General features: G+C 34.8%; 1 protein-coding gene across 1 annotated transcript in view; it reads right to left on the reverse strand.

Annotated features, from left to right (window-relative positions):
• Positions 1–15,279, reverse strand: part of LOC124356589 (signal-induced proliferation-associated 1-like protein 3) — a 165,986-nt gene extending 150,707 nt beyond the window's left edge. The window contains 1 exon segment of the mRNA XM_046807680.1: positions 14,685–15,279. The gene's annotated coding sequence lies outside the window, so the exon portion shown is untranslated.
• Between the last annotated feature and the right edge of the window lie 7,684 nt (positions 15,280–22,963).

Genomic DNA, 22,963 nt, shown 5'->3' on the forward strand with positions numbered 1-22,963 from the left:
AAACTGCGGTTTAGGACTAACCCAAGCTAAAGTAGTCTAATTCTACAATAAATTAGTTTACAACAAAATATACGTCACACAACATGCTATGCTCTGGTTACATGCAAAATTCCTAGTCTGTAGCTACATATTATGTCATCATGTCAAAATGTCTCGTAAAAATGTCATCAAATTACTTTATTAGCTTGCAAATGTATTTATTCTGCAATTTTCTGTTACCATGGTTACCCATAAGATAAATGTAAATATGTTCACTACCGCTATCAAACTCCCATGTAGTGACATGCACCAACGTAGTAGGATACTGCCTATTTAGAAAAGAACCTTCATCCAGTCACAAGATATCATGTGGACATACATATAGACAAATAAATATTCACCGCCCCGTCCAATTATAGGCTTCGCTAACGCTCAGCAACACGTGTAAGCCTTAATTGATAATTTTTACACGTCTTACACCCTCGATAGATTTTTTTATAACTATTCACTACGAGCAATTTTTAAGTGAAGTGTTGTATAACACAGTGTCGAAAGGAGAGTAGCTTTTCCGCCCATCTTGAGCCACACTCTTTGAAAGAAACGGTGACAAGCTGCGAAACGTGGTCGCTGTACCGCAGCCTCTCACTGAGGTACCATACTGAAGTCCTTGAGTCTGATGTCTTTGTGAGTCATGCCGTTGACTCACACATATAGCAATAAAAAGAAAATTATCATAAGTCCAGCTGTGGCACTGGTTTTCAAAGTGATATGTTGGTGTATACTCGCATTTCGCTTCCAATCAGCTTTTTTTGCTTGGGGTTTTAAATTTATTCAACCCAATTGGCTTAAGCACACAGTGGTTTCATATCGAAGCATTTCAATATAATCTATAGCCCTGTAAGAAATAAAAAAAACTTCATTAAATATGTCGAGTTACAAGCATTGCCAAAGTAATACAAGCGAGACAGAATCGTAAACAACTCTACAGGGTGTAAAAAAGTCCCGCACGGGCTTGGCAACTCCCGAACGATTACAGGTAACGCAAGCAAAAAAACTTGGCACAACATTAGTGCACCTATTAATCTACTTTTTGAAGTAACTACCGTTTTTTGTCATGTCAAGAGAATGGCCCGCATGGAGTCAGAAGGAAATCTTAAATGAGAGCATAGGTCAAGTAGTACATCAAATTAAAGGTCTTAATTAGTAGAATACAATGCCGCAAATCCGACCTCAAAGGGTTCACTCTTTAAAAAATTACGCTGGTTTAAAGTTTTAAATATTTACAATATAGACCCTCCTGTTCTACTGTAGATGGGTAGATGGTTTAATATTCTTGTCTTGACTCAAGTTGTGGAACTTTTTTACATCCTGTATAATAGTACAAACTAAGGAATTTCTATGAACAACAGACATTATATACTTAGATAAGAAGATTAAACAACAAGTCGAATAGTGTATTAAATATAGACCAATAACTTTAATATCAATCTGTAATGACTCAGAAGATGGACCCCATGTGACTAGCACAACAAACTTGCTCCATATGACGATTAAAGGGGGGGGGGCAGTTGTAAAAGCTAGTTTATGTTTTATGAGCTCTCTTCTCCACTCTGGAGGAGATAAGCAAAGACAGCATAATGGATGTGAACAATAAGAACAGGTTTATGAGTCTAGACAAACCAATATGAAGGAAAACACTTTTGAGAATCTCCCACCTTTGGAATGTGACTGGGTTTCATTCTTTGGCTGTAATTTATCACGTTACAGGCTATTTTGCACAAAACACATTAGGCTTTAGACCATGTATATAGCTTTATAAAGCTTTTTTTAATGCAACTACTTGAGAAATAAGGAATGTTAGTTCCCACTACAGGTTTCTTCAAACAGTTGTTAGGTAAATCTGTTGTACAAAGTAGTCTTAAAAGTGTTGGGAGTTCTTATATGTGGCAGTACCAATAGATAACCTGTCAGAATGACTTGTGATGTTCAACACTAGTTTAAACGATACATTTTGTCAAATAACGAGTGGCAAGTACAATCGTCTGTCAAGTTTACCAAGCAGTTAGTTATCGACAGGTGCAGCCAAGATTTAACTAGTGAGTTTCCGCATAAGTTAAAACAATAAATTTTGTCAAATAATGAGTGGCAGAAAAAGCGTTACCAGAACTGGTCCGTCCCTAGCTTCACTGCTTGCACGATAATAGCCTCGGCTGTTACTCAGTAACGAGGTTACTGAGTAACCTAATACCAGAAAGACGTTACGAGTGTGCCCTACCTACCTGTTACTGAAATAACAGGGTATAATTGGTAATACGTTATCCTGGTGTTAGGTTACCACTGAATAACGATGTTGCGGACACTGATACGTTATATACCGTCCATCTCTTCTGTTGAAGTAAAGACGTCGTTCGCTCGCCCCGCTATACGCACGCTTAGGGACGTTTGCGCGTGGCTCGCCAGCGCAATAAAAGTAGGCCCGGGGCGGGCTGGGCCGCGGGTGAGCTCTGTGTCATTAATATGCTAATGAGGTCCGGACAACATTCCTGGCCAAGGTCACGGCTCCTGTCCTGCATTCCTTGTCCTGCGTCACAGCGTTTGGCTCCGTGTACGGTAGCTAGGGCGTCCTTTAGTACATCCGAGGATCGGCCGAGGACTTCACACCAGGACTTCGAGAATATCAATTAGATATATAATCATTATAACCTATATATCTTTTTTGGATACACAAGCTTACGTACAAACAAAAGGTAAAATCTATGCACATTCTATAAAATGAACCGGAGTATAAAGGAGCGTTTTTCATGGCTACGCAAGTACGCCATTTTGCCAATGGCGCAGTGTAGCGGGTACAGCGGTTATAGCAAGATAACCGGGTCAAGCAACGTCGAGCGTGGCTGCTGCTTGAATGGGTGACCGCTGAGCGATTCTGTCCTTGCAAGCAGCCTTCCTGCACGGCAATTGGTGGTGGTTCGGAAATCACCCTTTAAGCCTGTTGGTCCCCAGGTTAAAGACGGCTTCCTAACTTCGCTTTGTGAAATAAGACATATTTATTGAAGGAGGAGACCTTCTTATTGGAAAAGACAATTTTCTATTATTTTATATAAGAAAACTCACAATATTGTTCAATAATTTTTATATTTTCACAGAGGCCTTTCAACATCAAAGATGCCATCGTCAACACAATTGCAACATCTGACGATAAGGGTAAAATAATAGAAAGACACATTTACTTTACTTTTTACCAATATTTATAGGACGTGCTAACAGGCCAATATTTATTTATGGGACTTGCATAAATAAGCAAGTTCTAGGGTTCGAAATTCCTCGTGGAGAGACCAAAGACACGTTTTTGTTGTACTGTCCTCTGAAAATATATAGCACAATTTTCTTGACGTTACGAATCACCGACAAGGCGACAAGGTCAGTTGGTTTGTTAACAGATTACCGATTGACCTAAAACCGAATTACAATTTACACCTAGGCAGTCCCCGGAGGTCGTAGGGTCGGCGACCCTCGCCTGCCGGATGACATTCCTCGCTCCACGACGAGTCAGCCACCGCCAGTGGGTTTTTGTACCGGCGATAAACGCCGCGTCCGCCGCCATCACATTCCTCCGCATCTATTTGTACAATTGCTATCGAGCTGGCCGGGCTGTATCTGCTGCATTCATCGGGAACACTCCGGACATGTGAGCTTCGACGTTTGCTGAGCTTCACATTTCTAAAAACTCTGCAAAACTGTGCAGTAGTGATATGCGTTTGCGTCTCTTGACGCTATGGTGCACTAAATATTCTGTACCAAATTGTGGTTCACTTAATAAGTAAATTTATTGATCAAGATGACACTTTCTGAAATTAGTGGAAAAATGTAAAATTGTTAAGAATTAATAAAGAAACATGTAAATCTCTGAAACTTTATAGGCTACTCACTGCAAAAATTAACATGTTCATGTTTTCAACATTTTTTTGGCGTGATTAAAACATTGCACAAATTGAGTACTATAAATGTCTTTTTGGAGAGACCAAAGAAACGTTTTTGTTGTACAGGCCTCTGAAAAGAAGATACCTTCGGTGAAGGTACATAGGGCATGACTTTAAAATTGAACCCTGAAATGACCGTTGTATACCAATGTGTACAATGTATTATTGATAAATCCTTCCTTTCAAAAAAAGTAACATCTTAATACGTAAAGCATGCAAAATTACAACGCCACATATACGTTAAACCGAGTTACGAATTTTCTTAATAAAACATAGACGGGCAGACGTAAAATGAGGGGAAATATACAATAATGTTAGGGGAAAATTTTGTTTATTTTTATCTGTAAAATCTAAAAATATTTCTCTTTGCCTATTTCTGGTTCCAACACTCGATAAGCATAACAGTGGCAGAACCCGGCGTTGTTAACTTTTTCATTCTTGAAAATTTGTATCACCGAATTGAACCTCCACGAATAATACTAAAAAAGCACCGAAATATGATAAAAAAGTAACACGTTAAATATACACCTAACTAGCTCACCAATTTGTAGAACGACTTCTGAATTAAACATCGGGTAATTATATTTTCGGTACATGTATTTGGACACGTTTTCTTTATTAGACGAGAAGTAATAACAATTGAGAAGAGAGCCCAATCATCAGGACGGGTACAAGAGCCTGTGACCTGATGATAAGTCTCCCACACTCCTAGGCTGTGCAGTAGAGCCAAAGGTAGAGTTGTCCAGGTGGAATCACTACAGCCATTGACTTGGCGCCGCGCCGCTGCGGGACTATGTAGGACAATTACGTAAACAAACCTTGACTGGCTCACAATGGCCATTGATACAGTATATACTGCTTGATCTGCTTGTGAAACAACTGACAGATGCGAGGGGTCTCCACTAACCTACCGTATGTAAGTTATGTGTGTAGCCTGCTCCACGTAACTTGGATCAAGATTAGAGAAAACAAGCATCAAAGATAAAAGCTTGACTGGCTCACAATGGCCATTGATACAGTATATATACTGTTTAGCTGCTCCAGTAACTTGGATCAAGATTAGAGAAACAACTGCATCAGATAAAAGCTTGACTGGCTCACAATGGCATTGATATCGTATATAAGTTAATGTGTTTAGCCTGCTCCAGTAACTTGGTTCAAGATTAGAGAAACAAGCATCAAAAATAAAAGCTTGACTGGCTCACAATGGCCATTGATACAGTATATACTAGCTTGACCTGCTTGTGAAACAACTGACAGATGCGAGGAGTCTCTGCTAACCTACCGTATGTAAGTTATGTGTTTAGCCTGCTCCAGTATCTTGGTTCAAGATTGGAGAAACAAGCATCAAAAATAAAAGCTTGATGGCTCACAATGGCCATTGATTACAGTATATACTTGCTTGAACTGCTTGTGAAACAACTGACAGATGCGAGGGGTCTCTGCTAACCTACCGTATGTAAGTTATGTGTGTAGCCTGCTCCAGTAACTTGAATCAAGATTGGAGAAACAAGCATCAAAAATAAAAGCTTGACTGGCTCACAATGGCCATTGATACAGTATATATTGCTTGATCTGCTTGTGAAACAACTGACAGATGCGAGGGAGTCTCCACTAAACCTACCGTATGTAAGTTAATGTGTTGTAGCCTGCTCCAGTAAACTTGAATCAAAATTGGAGAAACAAGCATAAAAGATAAAAGCTTGACTGGCTCACAATGGCTATTGATACAGTATATACTGCTTGATCTGCTTGTGAAACAACTGACAGATGCGAGGAGTCTCCACTAACCTATCGTATGTAAGTTATGTGTTTTAGCCTGCTCCAGTAACTTGAATCAAGATTGGAGAAACAAGCATCAAAGATAAAAGCTTGACTGGCTCACAATGGCCATTGATACAGTATATACTGCTTGATCTGCTTGTGAAACAACTGACAGATGCGAGGGGTCTCCACTAACCTACCGTATGTAAGTTAATGTGTTTAGCCTGCTCCAGTAACTTGAATCAAAATTGGAGAAACAAGCATCAAAGATAAAAGCTTGACTGGCTCACAATGGCCATTGAAACAGTATATACTAGCTTGAACTGCTTGTGAAAACAACTGACAGATACGAGGAGTCTCTGCTAACCTACCGTATGTAAGTTAATGTGTTTAGCCTGCTCCAGTATCTTGGATCAAGATTGGAGAAGAAACAAGCATCAAAGATAAAAGCTTGACTGGACTCACAATGGCCATTGATACAGTATATACTAGCTTGATCTGCTTGTGAAACAACTGACAGATACGAGGAGTCTCTGCTAACCTACCGTATGTAAGTTAATGTGTTTAGCCTGCTCCAGTAACTTGGATCAAGATTGGAGAAACAAGCATCAAAATAAAAGCTTGACTGGCCTCATAATGGCCATTGATACAGTATATATTGCTTGATCTGCTTGTGAAACAACTGACAGATGCGAGGAGTCTCCACTAACCTATCGTATGTAAGTTAATGTGTGTAGCCTGCTCCAGTAACTTGGTTCAAAGATTGGAGAGAAACAAGCATCAAAGATAAAAGCTTGATGGCTCACAATGGCCATTGATACAGTATATACTAGCTTGATCTGCTTGTGAAAACAAACTGACAGATGCGAGGAGTCTCCACTAACCTACCGTATGTAAATTAATGTGTTTAGCCTGCTCCAGTAACTTGGTTCAAGATTGGAGAAACAAGCATCAAAGATAAAAGCTTGACTGGCTCATAATGGCCATTGATACAGTATATATTGCTTGATCTGCTTGTGAAACAACTGACAGATACGAGGGGTCTCCACTAACCTACCGTATGTAAGTTATGTGTGTAGCATGCTCCAGTAACTTGAATCAAAATTGGAGAAACAAGCATCAAAGATAAAAGCTTGACTGGCCTCACAATGGCCATTGATACAGTATATACTAGCTTGATCTGCTTGTGAAACAACTGACAGATGCGTGGAGTCTCCACTAACCTATCGTATGTAAGTTAATGTGTTTAGCCTGCTCCAGTAACTTGGTTCAAGATTGGAGAAACAAGCATCAAAGATAAAAGCTTGACTGGCTCACAATGGCCATTGATACAGTATATACTGCTTGAACTGCTTGTGAAACAACTGACAGATGCGTGGAGTCTCCACTAACCTATCGTATGTAAGTTAATGTGTTTAGCCTGCTCCAGTAACTTGGATCAAGATTGGAGAAACAAGCATCAAAGATAAAAGCTTGACTGGCTCACAATGGCCATTGATACAGTATATATTGCTTGAACTGCTTGTGAAACAACTGACAGATGCGAGGAGTCTCCACTAACCTATCGTATGTAAGTTAATGTGTTTAGCCTGCTCCAGTAACTTGGATCAAGATTGGAGAAACAAGCATCAAAGATAAAAGCTTGACTGGCTCACAATGGCCATTGATACAGTATATACTGCTTGACCTGCTTGTGAAACAACTGACAGATGCGAGGAGTCTCCACTAACCTACCGTATGTAAGTTAATGTGTTTAGCTTGCTCCAGTAACTTGGATCAAGATTGGAGGAGCAAGCATCATGGATAAAAGCTTGCGTGGATAACAATGACCATATTACAAATGGTGGTTTTAAAACGAAACAGTGAGGGTAGGATTCCAGCCCTAAACCCTCAACCAATTCCAGCTGATGGTTCCCCTCCACCCCCCACCAGTCATACACCAGTAACCTCACCCTCCGCAATGTAAGCAGACTCACGTTTTACGACCGCCTGCCGCCCCCATACCGAACTTCCCTGTCCTGCCGCCTGCCGGACTAGACTATATAACATGGTCTCACCCACAGCCCCCCCCCCTCCCTCGTCTCCTCATAAAACCGAACACCACACCACTTTAGCGAACGATATTACAATAATGGGGTAGGAGGGGAGGAGTAAGCCACGCTTTTAAATTAAACATTGTTGTGTGAATTTAATCCCAAAGAATGATTTTACCAATTCCATGTCAGTTGTATGTTTAGCGTTTTCATAATCACATATGCTCGACGATGTTCAACACACATTATTCATTGTTAAAGTACTGCAGCAATACAATCGCTTTAATTGATACTCAATTACTTGCAATAAATGAGGATATTTTAGCTGTAATGATTGTGATAGCAGCAAATGTTTCATAGTAATACCACATCAGCTAATATTCCTAGGTAGTATAGTACAGATTAGTATAGACGCTAGGATAGTTGGATTAAGCTAGAATTTTAGATAAATTATGTTCTTATTACGATTAATCTTAAAGGTCGCCTGTGTTTGTGAGAGCATTTATGGATTTAAAACTTAATCTTTAAAACAAGTATCGGAAGTTCTAGATTGAACTGGTTATAATGCATAAATTATGTACGAGTATACATTAATAACTAAATGGGTTTGGTAAATTTGTAATTTTAATTTAGAAAATGTACAATAAACATTAGTCAACAAACTATTCAAATACTCATTTTCTTTCCACAACTTTTTAATTAAGTAGCCAACATACGTGTATGAGGAAAGAAACAATAGACTACACATGAGTATTATAGAGATCAGGTTACAGGAAGGGTCACTTGATTTGTGGGCTTCACATAGGCTGATCCACAACCTCCTGGACTAAAAATTTCAAGCCGGCGGTGATTTAGATAAAATAATTACAGTGAACTTATCGTCCTCTGAACATAAAAATAAATTATGTGCGTTTTAGATGGGCTGAGAAAGAGTCTGCGAGAAGATACCCAATTTGAAAATCGAGATGAAGGTAAAATGATAGGAGAGTCATGGTCAATCTGTTTAAAAAGTAAACAAGATTATAAGAAAAGATGAATATGATAAAAAGATGAAATCACCCAAAGGATCATTAACATAGGGATGCAATGTCAATAGTCCTAGTACAAAAGCCCTGAGTATTCTGGTTTCTACAGCGAAACCTGAAAGATACGTATTTTCTTTATTTCAGTTTAATAGACAAAACCCAGCTTGACAGGAAGGACTTGACAGGATATTACGAATATTATAATTATCTAGTCTATCAAGAAGGACATGTTGGACAACCATACCAAAAGCTTTTATGAGATCGCACAAAAGTTTTGTGAAGATATGTACACCAATGTTAGTGAAGAAAGAACTTTTTTAATGACAAAAACTGTAACAGACAACTATCACAGTTAAATATGAATCCAAATTGAGAAGTAAAAAAAGATAGTTTTCTACAATAGAGTATAGAGTCCTCTCTGACCAATTTTTCAAATACTTTTTAGAACATTGGTAATATGGATATCGGTCTATATGAACTTGTGTCAGGTGGATGTAGACCGTTTGAAGCAAGAGAGAAGTTTTGATAATTGATGTCAGTTGAAAAACATCTTGAGATATAGAAGAACTAAACAGTATTTGAGCCATTATATATACATAATATGTATACGTCTTTGTTGCCGATTCCTTGAAGACATCTGTAGAATGGCTATTTTTCAAAAATGAAATCGACTGCATTGTTTCAGATGGATAGATATTCCAAAAGAAAAGATAATTTGTAATAAGAAATAGTAGTCATAGTGAGACGACGTGATCATGTAGATAGATATAGACTCTACACAAAGCAGGCGTTTTAGTGTGAGCTTCTCTTTGGGATTACTGACTAGATTCTCTCGACTTCCAGTTGACACACCACTCGTTTTGTTGGCTTTTTGTGCGTTCGCAACTGTTAACATTTCAGGTTTCCCTCGCTGGATTACTGGCTCTACTAAAGTTCAATTTCGGTTTACCATTTGTTGACCTAAAATGACCCACAACGGCGGGACCGAAACATTTTTAAATCGTGTCAGCAATGTTTCCTGTTTCGTTGTGGTGTGAACAGGAAAATTTGTTCTCGAAACACGTTTTAAAACGATATTGTTATGAAAACAAGTTACAGTATAGATATTTAACAATTCACTTATTCCAAATGAATGTAATCAACACATAAAAATATCTCGCAAAGATTAAGATGATAATTAACAATTAATTGCAGAATAAGAGTGATTTTAAATTTGTTACTAGCACATATACTTGTTCTTCTGATAAATATTGCTCTCTATTTATTTTAATTGCACAGACAGCACCCTCCAGTAAAAAACGAGTGTTTTACCCACATAAACATTAACCCCCCCCCCCCCACCCTAGGGAGTTTTACCCGGTATATGGTACAGACTTGAAATTTGGCATGATTCTACCATAACCCATGTAACCTCTAGAACCACACAGTAGTAAATTCTACATTGAAATTACTCTAAAAAACCACAAGGGCTGACCGGTGCACTCTTTTCTCCCAAGCTCTGTACCGGCTAGACCAGAGGTCGTAGCTAAAATCTGAGGGTAGATCGGAGCACAAAATTAAATTTCCGAAAGAAAGGTCTAGTCACTTTTTGTCGTAACTCCAGCGGTTAAGTAAAAAAAACTCCTTCAAAGTCAAACGTTTGGTTAAATCAGAAACATTCAACAAAATGGGTCTACTTTTAACTCCGTGATCCCTAATCTAATGTCCGGACTTAACCTGTCACCGAATTCCGCTTATTCCCGGTTTTGGAAATAACCCCATTCCATTTAGGGGCCTGGGGGTTATTCTTTAAAATAACCTTGAACGTAATCCACCAAAGCCTTGATTATGAATCCTTCTGAGGATTCCCTCAGAAGGATTCATAATCAAGGACAAGGACAAAAGTGATAAGAAAATATAAACGCTCGTTTAATGTGGTTTCTATATTAAAAATCGCCTCCTTCTAAGTAGGAAGAAGCAACTAGTCGTAAGCGGCAGAACTTTTTCTCTAACGGGCTATCCAAGTCACCGGTGATCGATTAGTTTTATCTTGTTCGAATATTGGTTGCCCATCGACCTTATAACCGCCACAACTCGATGTTATCACTCGAATTCCGTCTCTATTCGGAAATATTCGGGATATCGGTTATTTAGCTGTCTGAATTGTGTTTTTTATATTTAATTATATCTTAGACCTTTAAAAGATACAGACTCTGCAAATTTATCTCGTCGAACCGAATCTAATCTGTAGCTTATCTTGTGTGATACACCCCAGCATAGAGGGAGTCAAGAAAATGAAAGTAAGTTCAAGATCGGGGAAGTTGTCATGTAAAAATTTTCAAGCGGACTATTTTAAAGTTGTTTTGCCTTGGTCGGCTAATTTTCCTAATTCTCCCGGAAGTTAACAACACTGAACCGAGGTTGATTGCCGAGTTCCGGCGCAACGTTCGTGAATATCTACAATTACGTTTGAAGTCACGTTTAAACGGATGTCAGGGAGGGCGGATATTATATTATACAAAACATAATATAACATCGTTTCACAATGCTTCAACAAAAGGTTAGATAGACAGAAAAGTTGAGTGTGCTAATAAAAAACGTAATTGCGTAAGTTAACCATATTAGGTAACTGTGAAATGAATTAACATGAAACTTAAGCACAACTTCGGCCAATACGGCCACCGAGCAACAGAAAAATTCGATCTTTTTTGTTGAACATACAAAAGGCTATTAGCTTAGAGTTACAAAATACAATTTTAATTCAAAACATTGCCTATAAATATATTGAGAATATAACACTAATTATTATCATACCTTCAATAATACACCTAAATATGAATTTATTTTCTTAATTTGTACAGCACATTTTATGAAAAAGTCTTGTCAAAACTCATTAACTAACAGTTTTTAAACAAATATGGCGTATTACAATTATTGTTCTCAGAATACCTCAATAATTAAAAATTATTAGTTGAATTGGAACTTTTTACTAAATTTAATTGGAAAGTTTTTATTTGAAATGTGTTTAATGAGGTTTTTTTAACATATACGTATTTTAAAATTTTACTACCATATTATACTAAACATATAACGTGTATAGGGAAATAACCAGCGACCAAAGAAGAACATAGACTGGAAATCCCTATACCTAATACATTACGGCAGTTGAAGCCAACCCACACCCACTCTGGTGACAAACCGGCCGGGCACCAGCTCGCGGCGAGTATACATTTTTAATTCGCCGCGTTTCATTAACACCGTTGGTTGGATTATACAGTTAGAGTTGGGATAAAAACTTGAAATTTCACAATTTTGTAGTCAATACTATGGCAATGATGATGTAGTAGATAAACATTTTAAAAAGTTTATTACAAGTATTATAAAATAAATATTATTAATTAAAAACTAAATTGAGCTTTGGCGATGAACATGAAATAATGAGTCGGCTGCTACTTTTTTTATTTATTGGTCAGGCGAGTTTCGTCTGCGAGAAAGTTTGAGATAATAAACCAAATTTTACCGTAGTATTTTTTATAAATTTTTGGAGTGAACAGTTTGTCGAGAAACGAGGTATAAAGCAGATACAAATTTCATGCGGCGCAAACACGTACCCGCCGCCTCGCCTCCATACGCTGCAAATAGGTTAAATGTTTAAATGCTCAACCTTTTTTTATACTCAAATCTATAAACATTAATAACTTATTATGGGAATATATCTAAATTTGATTAAATCAACTAATCGTTGTAGCGGGTTTCAAAAACCACAAGTACATAATAAAATGAAATATTATATGTACGATTTAAAGCCTACAAATTCAACTTTTTACAATACGGAATAATTTAAATGTCTAACTTAAATAGTAAGTTTATTTTTTATGTGATGTTACAGTTTACAATGTTACTGTTTATTTGGTGTTACAGTATGTATCCAATGAATGATTTCTAACATTCAATACAGGTTACAGTATAGTTTTTACAGTATTATATTCCTTACTTACAATGAAATAAAATGTACACAAATTCCAGCGAAGTATATTTTAGTTGATCATTCTTAAAAAAACATCCAACTTCTAATAATATAAATTCTATAATCGGTGGCAAGCAAAAGCAAACAACGAAAGCGAGCCCTTCCTGCCACACGGACGCTCGGTAGTGGGTGACTCATCCACTGCCATCCCCACCACTCTGGTGATTACCGGCTTCAGCCGCGCGCCCCGATTGCCAGTCTATGTTCTTCTTTGGTCGCTGGAAATAACTAACTACAACAATTTTACAAACTTTACAGTTGAGATGGTAAACAAACTTACAAAACTTTTAAAGCGGTCATTTGTAATTTTATATAATATGTAATATAGTTTATAAATCATCGTTACTGTAAGTATTACTTTGTGTGCAAGACATTTAATTTCATCCGTAGCCCACAAAATAATATCACATGTAACTTATAAGACTTTGTGATGAAAAACTGCAGGAAGTTGTTTCCTGGAAAACAGTGAATGTGAAGAAAGGAAAAAATAGAGTTACTGTAGTACATATTATATAATTTGTTGATATAAAAAGTTAATCCTTTTGAGGAAGTATGTCTCTTACACTAAGCTGCTTCTAGTTTGCTAAAATCTTTCAGATGCCATTCCGTACATGTTGGTAATTTTCTTTAGAGATTAAAACCAAATCTGCAAACCACCAAACAAAACCAATACACTAAAAGGATGTTACTCTATGCTAAAAGTATATGCAACTCCCAGTATGTTGCCGCTTCCAGAAGCACAAGTTACAAAATCAAATAGAGTGGAGGTAAATTCTCTGGGTGAGTTTCACACAAGGCTATCTGGCCAATTTGTAAGTCATCCTTTAATGAAAACAGTTATTGCACTTATTAACTAACAATCTGGAAAAATAAGAGTTATCTTCTGGAAACCTGTTATATTGTGTTAAGTGCACATGAATTCAAAGCAAACGAAGTTGGATTATGTAATGATTAAAAAATACTAGGTGAAAAGACTAAAAATATCTACTAAATTTTTTAACTGTTTAAATCATCTAGAAACAAACTTTTCATTTAAAAAATTGAGTAAGGAAACTCCTCTTGATACTCATTATTGTGAGTTAAACTCCTATGGGAGTGTCCTGAACACTCTGAACACCTCAAAATGTCATACTTCATTAGCTTGAAGAATTATTATACCAAGTACTGCATTATCACATTTATTTAAGCACAGTAAAAAAGAAATAGGTGTTGACTATTAATTATTAATAATAGTAACACCACAACACAATACTAAATACCATTTAGAGGATCTCTATCCCTCATCACTATTTAAACTGGAGGGATAATGTATGTTATCTTTGTCAAATAAAACATGGTAAACACTGTTTTGAGTTAGAACCAGTTTTGGTTAAACATGGAAACTTCAACAAAGTGGTCTGAAACTGCCATATAGTATTCTGTGGTTTTACAATAATTGAATAGTGTAGGCTATAGGTGTCTTGCCATCTTATCACACTAAATTTGAGGAATTAAAAATAATAAGTTCATTTAAAACAATTACACTTTCTCTCCCTATCACGAATTTTGAGAAGTGGATATTCTGATCCTCTCAGGGTAAATTGAAAAGGACCAAACAATTGATTTCATACTACTATTCAGATTACAATATTTTTAAATTTAAATCTTCAGTAAGAGAAGCATTTAAAAAATAGTGAATCATAGGAACTTTGTATCTCTAAGAACAGTTTGTTGTAGTTCATGGTGATTCCCAATATGTTCTGGGATTATTCAATATGTATTTGATGTTTAACTACAGTAAGTACTTAAGAAGTATGCCTGCAAAATTAAATATATATAATGACATACAGTAAACACTAAGACACCTAACTTAGTTATTTTAAAATAAAACTAGCTTGTTAAAATTGTCAAGACATACCCCATCGACAGGTTCGGAGGAACTCCGTGGTTTCTGCACACAAAACAGGGTTAAGCCTTCAAATCCAACTTCTCACGGAAGACCAGCCTTTTGGCATGAATACTAAATACACTTTCACAACAAACAGTAGAACTCACACGCACAAAATAAACGATATATCAACAGTTAAAGAAGGTGTGCTAAAACAATACTAATCCACACGTCCTTTTGGTCACGCACGAGTACTAGACTGCTGCGAGGTAAAAGTTTCCTCCGGGAAGGATTCAAAATTACCTAACAGAACTTATAACTTCTACACTGCATATACCTTATCTGCTATTAGCAACCAATCTTAATCTAAGGAACGTAAGTCACTTTTAACGTCATTACAATTCAAACTTGTGTAAGGCACTTTCAGAACGCACATAAACTAAACAAACTCAAATGACAGAACAGACGTTACGCAAACCTCTCCCGTCAAAGACCAACAACTAGACTGACTAAAGAAGCAAAGAAACGAAAAGACAACAAAGACTGGTTTGTTAGTCCCCCTCCACTACAAGTTCAACCGTAGCAGCTGCTCGCCGGATGTCACGTGATCGGAGTATTCAGGAATGTGCGGCGACTGCTGCGACAGCTAGCGCTCCTACAGGCCGTGCCGCCAACTATCACAACACAACCACTGCACAACAACAACACAACAGTTGTAGACTACTACACTGCCTGCCTACTGTAGCAGCACTGTCAACTGTCAAGTGAACTTTAGATGCTCCGTATGTATGTCAAGGCAGGAAGCCGGAAGCGAGTGACTTAATTTTGTTATCACGTTTCATCACATATTCAATCGACGCGGCGGAAGTCGGAATGTACTGTGCAGTAGATGAGAGATTATCAGATACGCGATACTCTAAATAGTTGCTCAAATGAATTAAAACTCGTTATTATAGGTAAATTCAGGCTTTGGAATAAATGAATAAAAAATGCTTAAAATAAATAAACACAAATAATTCCCATAAATTGGCCACAATTGTGTAAAGAGGAAACATAAAATAAATATATACAGTAATTAGTTTCTCATTTTTAATCAGATATATTGTTCATTATCAGTTTTAATCGCTCCATTATTAATTTTTCATTTTTAACACCACGATCCTTGTTCAATATTTTTATTGATTACATTTAGTTCCTTGTGTTGTTGATAAATATTTATAATCAAATGACAGTGCAAGTTGGCAATAGATAGTAAATTTGTTAAACTTGTAGGCGAATTTCACGTAAGAAAATAAGTAACAATCAACAACGTCAAATCAACTATTTATGAGAAAATATAACATCCCCTGGGCGTATTTAAGAGGGGGGCAAGCTCCCCCTCGAAATTTTCAAAGCAACTTTAAAATTGCACCCAATAGTTTGTTTTAAGCTAGAACACATTTATGAGGTCAGAAAGGTCCACAATTTCTCAGAGAAAAATTCCCCAGTTCCTATTTTGGAGGGTGTATCATAAAACATGAACCATCCGTCGTGCAGGACCCCCAGAAATAATGTTTTATACACGCCACTGAAATATCACTAATTGTTGTGACCTGATTTGTTAGAGGTTAGTAATACATATACTATTTGTACCAAAAAGCATAGGCTAATCCCAAAAATGTGTTCGCAAAAAAGGAAATAATTTAGAGATCCCTCTGACTCTTAGTGAGAAATTCCAATATCAACAGGGGAATTATATATATATATATATATATATATATTGGAATTGTTCAGTAAGTCAGAGGGAACTCTTTTCCTGCTAAAATACTATTCAATACAGATGGTATCATAAAAATAACCAACCATCTAGTTTCACTTATTTAGTTTTGTTAAATTGTTGTCGTACAAACCATATCATTTGACTGTTTTTATTCATCTTCATTTCCCCGTCTTACAAATAAGTACGTAAATCAATTCGGTAGGTGTAGCAATAGCAATAAGTTACATCCTCAATTGCACACTACGTTCTTATCGTTCTTACAAGTAAATCGAATTAAACAACTGAATACTTGTTCACCAAATAAATGTGCGATTGTTTATATACCGGACAAGGTCTTATTCAAATCCTGTACTAGTCCATCCATCTGTGCGATAACTTCGATAGAGATCCTACAGGCTTGGAACTTGGCACAGAGGTTTCTCTCGGTCTCAGGAAGGTCATTATTAATTTTGGGGTGTAAAGGTTAAATTGAAGTCCAACCACCTGTCTCTTTGTTCATATGTGAGATAAAGCATTCTGTATGACCCTTCGACACTCCGGTTTATTCGTTTATTAATTTAAAAAAAATAATAATAAGTACAGTCTCAAGTAAATACTGAACAGTGAACAAGAAGCATGCTCGTTTCCAAAACACACTAAGCGAACATGTTTAAACATAACCTCAAACTTTTACTGACCACGGTGCTTACCCATGATTAAGCAAGAATCTATAGTTTTGTTATTTACTCATTATTCATAGTGTTAGATTCAAGATTTTACTCTATCTTAATAGATGGTTCTTCTAAAGGGTGGTTTACTTTTTGTACACGCTCTATTAATCTAAGATAAGGCACAAGATAAGAACAGTCTATTTGATTAGTCAGAAATACAGATGGGTTTCTTTCCTATTGACTTTGTGGCTTTATTATCTATTATTGAGTCAGTAGATAAGGCAAGATACTTACTGGTATATTTATGGATTTATCGAGTGGACAGTGTAAAACAGAGCCGCAGCTACATATTTTCGAGGGGAGGGGGCCAAGTCCTAAAATTGCAGCACTTTCCCACAAATAAATTCCGTCAATAGATAACTTACTTTTATGCTGCTTCTAAATCAGCTTTTTAATCATCCAAGTAATTAATTATTATATTCATGGCATTTTGTACATACGATAAAACTGAAGTTTTTAACCTTTTTTATTGTAAAGAAGAGTGCAAACCAAATAATTGTACATATTTAACTTTTTATATTTACGTACATTGTCAAAGTTACAAAATGTTAATGTTACCATAATAAATTATATCTTATGTCATTAATATTACTTACTACTTATTATTTTTAAATTGTTCATAATAACACAGCTAACAGAACTAATATTTGACATTTTTCAAGTGAAAAAAATCCACTAGCTGTTTTTATAAACAAAGACACAATTTATTATAAAGGCACACTAAGCTCTGGATAAAAATGTTATAATAAATTACCACATGATAAAACAAGAACGAATATTCTTTTTAAACTTAATACAAGTTTTAAACATTTTTTGATAGAAATATATTTATTATGTTAAATGAAATGTTATGGCCTTTGATGTTTGATTGATATGGTATTTAAATTAGCAAAAATATACTGATTTCGTCAAATGAGAGTTTTATGCTCAATTGGTAAGGAACTTAATTTTCAAATCTGTTTTATGGTGATTCTTATATAACTTGTAATTAATTTCAGTTTGCTCTCCACCAGACTGGAATAGTAATGAATATTTGGAGTTACTTGTGATGTTTGGGTAATCTTTGTCCGAGTTTTGCTCATTAATAATAATTTTACAAGTCAATTGAGGTTTACATTTTTTTTATTGTTATCTATTTTAAGGCCATGCCATTTAAAATCTGATATTTCTTTGACCAGTCCCTACTTCTTTAAATCTTGTAGGTAACGGTTAAATATTTATATATATATATATATATATATATATATATATATATATATATATAAATATAAAGTTAGATACATTTCAGGAATAATGTTCAAAAATATTATCTCTTTTAGATAAAGAGAAATTTACCTTTCAATATAATCCACCTAAAAATTGGTAAGAGAACAAGAATGATCAGATATATCTTTGATAATAAACAGGAATACTGTACTGTCACTCCTACATGATAAGCAAGTCCTTAGGTTCTTGTTGGACTGGACAGTGTCAACTAATATGACTTAAATGCCAATATATATTTCAGATGTTTTCATAATCTCAGGTTCCTTGCAGAATTACTCGTTATAAAAAGATTGGTGAAACACTCCCCAACATTGAAGTATCTCTGTGGTATCTGTGACAATTCTCTTATCAACACTGAAAGCTGGGAATGATTCTGGGAGAACTCGTGAAACTGGCTAACATATTTCCAAAAGTTTAAGCTTTCATGTATTCAACAAACAGTACCCATGGTTTGCAAGCTACCTCAGAGGATGATTACAAATAGTTGAACTAAAGGAAACGACAGGCAGATTCACTAGATCAGTACAGTCAAAGCCTTTACCAGCAAGAAGAGGGTTTCCACAAGGCTCAATGTTCGGACCAGTTTTGTTCATATATGAAAAATTGTATCATAAATCTGTTCTTATTCATGAATGACTTTTTCTGGAACACGTAAGATAATGCTGTAAAATGATCATGTATGAGGATATAGTACTGTGCTATTTACAGCCAACAATTAGAAATTGACACATAGCTTTCAACATAGATCAGAAATATACAGTTAAAAATAACCTTATATATGCTTAATAATCATACTTTAAGTATCACAGAGGATATTTCCAGATTTGTTTATAAGAAATTCTGTCTCTTTATTCCTCCACACCAATACAGATTCATGAGGTAAGTCAAATGCCACGAATTTGTCAGTTTTCCCAGTAGCAGATCCTGAGATTCAGCAATGAGCAGGCTGAATAATACCACAACTTACTTTGACTTTCAAATGGCCTTTGACATAGGCAGCTTGTTAAATTTCCCTTATCAAACATACCTAAAGAAACTTCAAAATTATTGTTCTGGTCTTAATCACTTGATCAAATCCTATTCCTTGTTAAGGAAATTTAGAATACATTTTGGTAGTGTGTATACTGAGTATACTGTTATCACTAAAACAAGGGTCCCCTGTAATCCATAGTATACATCCTTAACTGTCATGGTCATCTTTATACTGATAATATTTTAAGATTTCTTTATTGATTGCCAAAATGGAAGACCATTTTCACTGCAGTTAATCAATGATTCTGTTGTGTTTCTTTTTTTATGGGATTGGATGCTTAGGATCAAGAAAAAATATATTGTGTAGAATCTTGGTATTATTTTCCTTGAGCTAGTAATAAAGCATTGATGGTTCATACAATAGAAGGAGTTAGATTTGTCATTTCCACCTGTTTTTACAAGCATATAGAGTCTTGTCTGATGGATGCTTTATACTGTATATCCTTCATCCAATGCCACCATGAGTTTGGCATCATTATCTGAAACAGGAATCATCTGACATCACACGTACTAATAATAAGTGAATTTTGTTGTAATAGCACATCGAAGTACAAGGTACAGAGAAATTGTATTCACTCGAACAAGTAATCATATACGTGCAACACCTACTACATCGTAGGCAAAAAATCAGGTACACTATATAACATAATTTGCACAACTGTCACAAAAGTATTGTGTGACATGAGATGTTTAAATATCAGAATATTATACAAAAGCCACAGGAGTAAGTTTTTAATCATTCAGTACTTAAATAAAAAATGTCCCCTAAAATAAAACAAATATGCAAACAAAAATATCCACAAATCCTAGAACGAAATAACTAACTGTGAAACACAATTTACTTGAAAAGAAGAAATTAAAATTGCCAAGAATTGTATTTGTTTTCTCCTAAGCATATACAAGTATAATAAACTGTCAAAAATATTCAAACAAATTTTTTTTAATAACTACAAATCTACAGTATTTGGAATGAAAAATATTTTTATGGGTGTTCGAGATGCTTAAAGGTAAAGGAATGCCATGTACATTTTAAATTTGATTTATTATTACTACATTATACAGCTAATCCAAAAGTTTACATTACTTCAATAAAAAAAATGACCAAGGAACCAAACAATACAAATAATTTCAGATTGGTCATAAGAAGTTTCTACAGTTTCTTTTATAAACAATTCAATAATCTTACCCAAAACCTTAAAAGTGGACTATTACTTAAAAAAAAAAAACAAATTGATGATTTGAGTTGCATGCAGCTCTAAATGTAATAACTATTTAAATTTTTCTACAAATTTGATTTTTTGGTTTACAATAATTTTGTAATGGTCCAAACAGTTGAAAATACTTTTTAGAATTCTAAAACAATGACAACATCTTAAAAAGACTATTGTATTTTTATTTCTGTCTCCTAACTGTCAAATAAATGTTTTGTAAATTTAAATAGTAATTTATTAATAGACACATTTAAACCAAACATTATCTACTGTAGAAGGCTATAATAGGAAAACTACCCATGAACCGTTGATTTTATCATTTTAATTCAGATTGATTGATGTTTAAAGAATGATATGACATTGTTGACAAAATATTGATTCACATGCTTTTTAAAATGGATGTTGATAAATTATTCGTCTGTGATTATAGAAAGTCACATGATATGAGAAGCATCAGATATTTAGATGTAACCCATGTTTAGAAACCATATCTATCGATCAATACAGTAAAAATAAAATTAAACACTAACTTCAAACAAATTTGTAACGAAAACTTTTTGTCATTAATGAAATGTCTAATGCTAAATTATACATATTTAAATATTCTTTATATAAAAGAAAGCAAATGTGGTTTCAAAAGATGTTACAAGAAGTGGTGAAATTATTGCGACAACATAATACATCTCTTATATTGTGGTGATTAAAAGATAATCTACCCTGGTTGATAAGAACACTTAAATTTTATTTCTCTCGACATTTGTGTTGTTATTAAAAGGGTTTTAATGTACACATAGGTGTATCTAGCATGACTATTTGGGGGGGGGGGTTACCACTAAAATATTTCCGTATCTTCTAGTCAAGCTGGATGTACGAAAGCACCCCCACTGGGGATTTTTTAAATGTAATAATGCTAAACATTTTATGTTTGACAGCCGCCTGAGATCATTATTAATATTCTTATTTTAATTTCTAAAAAAGCAGCTAACACAAGCGAAAAAAAATGTACTTTTTGTATTTACTTTTGTGATGTGTCTGACGAAGATAGCCTTCCTATCAAAAGGCCTCACAAAATAAAAGTTTTAAGTATTGGTTTGTGTGTTTTAAATGTAATTAAGTTAATAGTAGCTAATACAAGCTCTGTCTTCAACATATTTTAAGACTATTACAAATTAGCCAAAATAATTACGAGATGACCGGTAAGAGTTCATGGAAATTACTCGTCTCTCTCGCCTGAAGCATGGTAAGTCTGGAAGTGACAGTGACTGTATTATATCTGTCAACCCCTACAGGTCGCAGATGGACTCATCATTTCAAAAATTACAAAACATGAGTTTTGTGATTGACTATGTCACCTGTTTTAGTTAAAATATCAAAACAAACAAAAACAAAACTGAACAATGGTACATTGTTTGACTACAAGTATACTTTCAGTCTAACACAGGTTAAAATTACCTTGAATATATATATATATAACAACATACACATATATATATATATATATATATATATACATATATATATATATATACATATATATATATATATATATGTTTGTCATATATATATGTATATGTCTGTAAACGGGTATTATTACTAAAACAACTCAAAAAATCTAAACTACTGAAATGTGTTTTTTTATATCTAATATTTAATTAATATTTATATAACCAACAAAACAACGTTATTGGTTAAACACGTTAAAATGTGTTTATTGTATCTAACACGTTCACGCCAATGTGGAGCTCTGGAGACCCACTCACTACTACTTAAAACCCAGCTCTAGAGACCCATGCCTTATCATACCCATATAAAAAAACCAATAAAATCATGATCATCGTGAATGTGTGAAATAAGTTAAGCTTATAGTCCTATAGCTGATAATAATATCCTAAAATAATGAGCCAGTTTTGGCCTCAAGTATTTAAATTTAAAAATCAATAAAATATGATAAACAAGATATTTTTTGTCGTACACTATTTATTCAATTGTTATAAGTTTTTAAAACATCCAAAGTATTCAAAATAGTTACTTACTCATGTTCATTTTTATTTTAATGTAGTTATCTTATTAACCTACAACATGTATTAACTCTATTTAAAATAGACTATAATATTCCATGTTTCATACATTTTCTATATATAATGTACTGAAAAGTAGCCAAAAACGAAATACGTTTTATAATATAACCTTAAGTACATAAATGAACACAAATCTTTTAAAATTTTCCTTTCAAAGTAAAAATTTCATAAATTGTGGTGTTAGTTAATTCAAAATAAGATTCTTATACAGGGTTTTTATGTTGTATCATTCACATTTATTTTTTTTAATGGT

The sequence above is a fragment of the Homalodisca vitripennis genome, chromosome 3, assembly GCF_021130785.1.
Source record: "Homalodisca vitripennis isolate AUS2020 chromosome 3, UT_GWSS_2.1, whole genome shotgun sequence".
NCBI lineage: Eukaryota > Metazoa > Arthropoda > Insecta > Hemiptera > Cicadellidae > Homalodisca > Homalodisca vitripennis.